Consider the following 3,820-nt stretch of genomic DNA (forward strand, 5'->3'; position numbering starts at 1 on the left):
AAAACTGCCAAGACAGAATAATACGCAGTTTTCAGAAAAGATGAGCAGAGAGATTATAAATTAAAACAACTGAAAAAGGCAAAACTACAATATCATTAATTCAAGAAAGCCAGGGAATTAAACAAAAATAGAAATTATTGAATCCAAAAAGGAAATAGAACCACAAATGAATAAAAAAAAAATAAAAAAAAACTGAACTTGCAGAACAAAATAACAAAATTAAGTTCATGGGGAAAGTGTTATGTGAATCAGAGGATTCTCAATGAATTAAAGGTAGTAGTGGAGAAAAAGATTGGCACGCTAATGAGACAGACATATTTTGGGAGCCTCCAAGGGGAACAAATCCTCCCTACTGCAATCAGCTGGAGCTTCAATTTAAATCTTCTCAGTTTGGATGATACGAATGAGATAATCGGAGTTTTTTTGTGTCTCCGCCCATTTTCTACGCTTCCATTTTATGAAACATATTTAGGTTTGATTCGAATAGCGTAAAGCGTTTCTAACCATCGCCGCGAATTATTTTGATATCGGATGCTTAAAAGACACGACCTCAAAACGGATTTGCTCATTTCATTTTAGTTCATCTGATTTCACTGCAAAATTCTGGATTGAATCAGAAAATTCGTCTGGTGTTTGAGCATGGGGCAAGTATTCTGGTTTTTCTAGTTTGAAAAATTATTTCTGAATTTATTTATTTTATATTATTTATCCCATTTTTTTTTTTTGAAGCTGTAGCTAGTTGCAACATCGACTGAGTGAGCAAATGGAGTTCACGTCTGCTGCCTTTTATTGAATTTTGCTTCTCGAACTCGATTTGCCTCAAGTTCTCGTTATCCGAGCTGGTATTTAAATACTCAAGTGTGCTAGAAGTATTCTTGACATTTCAGAGTATAATAATTTAAATTTGATATGCACTTGCACAAAAATTACCGTGCATACTCCTCTTCGTCATTTTGTAAAAAAGAGTAATTTGTTTTTCCATAAACTATCATTCTAAGCTTATATAATAATTATTATTCATTAAAATATCTTGGATTGAATAACTTTTAATCGATCTTTGCTTAATTTTAATACTAAAAATTTCTCTGATTATTTTATATTTCACTAATACTCCATTGAATTTCTCAAATACAATTCACTAAGTATCTCTTCACAATGAATGATGAGCTCATTACGACTTTGGTGAGATGCGATGATTGATTCATTCAATCCAATACCCTTGGAGAGTAATGGATGGCAATGCTGTAGCCAATGAAGTTCTAACTGAGGCTCGGCTATTGCTGTTACTCTTCTGCCGTGATCAGAGCTTTAATAGCTCAATAACACCTTATCCCTAAACTTTCCTCTACAGATAACGGGGAAGATGAAAATCATCCTTGCTTTGCCCCTTTAAGACGGTCCTTATAAGGATGATGACCTCATTAAGATAGGAGAGGAAACCCTGGGAAGGTAACTGATGGCAATGCTGTAGCCAATGAAGTTCTAACTGAGGCTTGGCTATTGCTATTACCCTCCTGCCATGATCAGAGCTTTAATATCTCAATAACACTTTATCCCTAAACTGTCCTCTACAGATAACGGGGAAGATGAAAAGCATTCTTGCTTCGCCTCTTTAAGCCAGTCCTTATAAGGACAGATAGTATTCCCTAAGCAGAATTCTCAAGTGGCGATGTAAACTTTTATATGCAAGTAAACTGATTGGTTTGATTGAAACTCATTATTTCAAAGACGAATGTAGAAACTATGAAAGTCTCCTAAGTTGACCAGAGGGTTTGCAGGAATGCAATCCTCGGCTTTGACGGGTCGCCTTAGTTTAGACTACTTAAAAAACGTGAGCGCTGCTCAAGCGTCCATATATTCGCTTATTATTAGTCCATTTGATAAAGGTTTCACTGTCCTGACAGCAGTTTCGAAGTGGTTGGTTCTCTTCAGAGACCAGGCAGAAACCTTAAAGGAGGAAAAAAACTCTGATTACTAAGAACTTGAAATGTCAGGGAAATGTATTTCCTAAAAATATTCCTATGTTTGTTGGGATGCGTTCCGTCGCAAATCCTCGTGTTTAATATTATCGAATGCTGAGACCGCTAGTTGTGTGTTTTGTATTGCAGAGGTAAGACCTACCTCGTGCATTAAGGTCGTACCTAATTTCTCTCGTTCGCTAAGTTTTACTTTTGGTAGTAAGCTTTCGTCCTTACAGGATAGTTTTTGCTAGTAGACTTTCTGGTGTCCAGGATTATTTGCTGGTAGGACTACGGGATATAGTGTAGTCGTTTAACCATTTTACTTTATTTCTATCTTCTTCCTCTCCCATAACAGTTTATGATTAGTCAAGGCTTCGTTCTTTTTTTTCTTTGGGTCCATTTCAAAGTCTTTGGCAAGAGCGAAGCAATAACTAATATAGTTACGGCTTTAAAAATATAGTTAATAACTAATCATAACTAATTGTTATGAGGGGGAAAGGAAATAGAAATATCCTGTAGGAACAAATTCTAGCAGCAAAAGATCCTGTAAGCAGGAAATCGTGGTTCATGCCAAGCTCGAGCTCGATTTCCCCGTCTTTAGTTAGGGAATATCTAGGAATACCGTTTCCCTGGTACGCACGGTACCACCCTAGTTCTCGGTGCAGATCTCTCACCGTTTTCCTTTGTGCGTAAGCCCCTTTTCTCGAGCAATTCCGAAAGAGTTGTTTGATTTTCGTATTTAAAAGTGGACCATGAGTCTCAGTCCGGGGAGCGTTCTTCGATTTGTAGCATTGCAGTTGTAAATTCTCGTTATACATTTTCGGGAAGTTTCCAAGGCCTTTGGATGTGTCAACGACCTCGGGTAGTCCGATAGTTAACACATGCATATTATGGTCTGTTACCAAACTGCGAACCGCTATTTGCCTTACTGTAACAACTCGTGGCTCTAAGTTGGTGGAAATGTGAAGACGGTCGAGTCTCGATCAGACTCATCCGATCGATCATGTGGTAACAACTCTGCCTGGATGTCAATCATGTGTCTGCGAAACAGTCTTCCACCTCCCCATGATGATATACTGAACCCAATAAAATTAGGATTCTAGGGATGGGAAGAACCGTCATCGCTGGTTGGTATTATTAGGGGCATAGATACTGAGGCATCGGAAGTTTCTACGGAAAAACTTCCAGTCTATAAAGACTAAACGTCCTGCAACATATTTTTAAACACTGTAAAACCCACCTACAATAGGCTCACGAACAAAGATATACATTCTCCCCACGTTCTTCAAAACACCAGGAGCTTTGGTAAAGGTTTCAATGTCGCAGAATGATAAAAATGCGTCTCCTGCTGAAATAGTACATGAACCCGATGAAGTAAAAATAGTTTTCAAATAGGAGGTAATTGTCAGTCATATTAACAATTTTTAGAATGGTAAAACCCCCCATTTTACTCTTTCACTTAATGTCTCATATAAGTGGGTTATGTCCTGTTCCCTGTTTATGTGCTGGGAAGATCTCCCAAAACTCGAGCTATCCCTCTGATCGCCCAATAATGAACAACCTTAACGACCATTTATCTCAGCAGTGTCTCTGCTCAATGAAAGCTCACCCTACCACTGAGTAGAACCGCTCACATTCCAGGAAAAAGCACCTGTGGCGGCAACCTCGATAAAGGCCACCCCAATGAACCCAAATCTCCGGTTACTCAACAGTAAAGTAAAGCTCATCTCTCCAAGCTGAGAAAGACTTCTTAAATGAGTCTGATGAGACAGTTAGTATATCGGTTACGGAGAGAGTGAACCATTCTACGTTGACACAGGGGTCGACCGAACCTTCCTTGTTGAATATGTAAAATGCTC

The sequence above is a fragment of the Typopeltis vanoorti genome, chromosome 13 (genome assembly GCF_054136105.1).
Source record: "Typopeltis vanoorti isolate ZY-2024b chromosome 13, IOZ_Tvanoo_1.0, whole genome shotgun sequence".
Classification (NCBI taxonomy): Eukaryota; Metazoa; Arthropoda; class Arachnida; order Uropygi; family Thelyphonidae; genus Typopeltis; species Typopeltis vanoorti.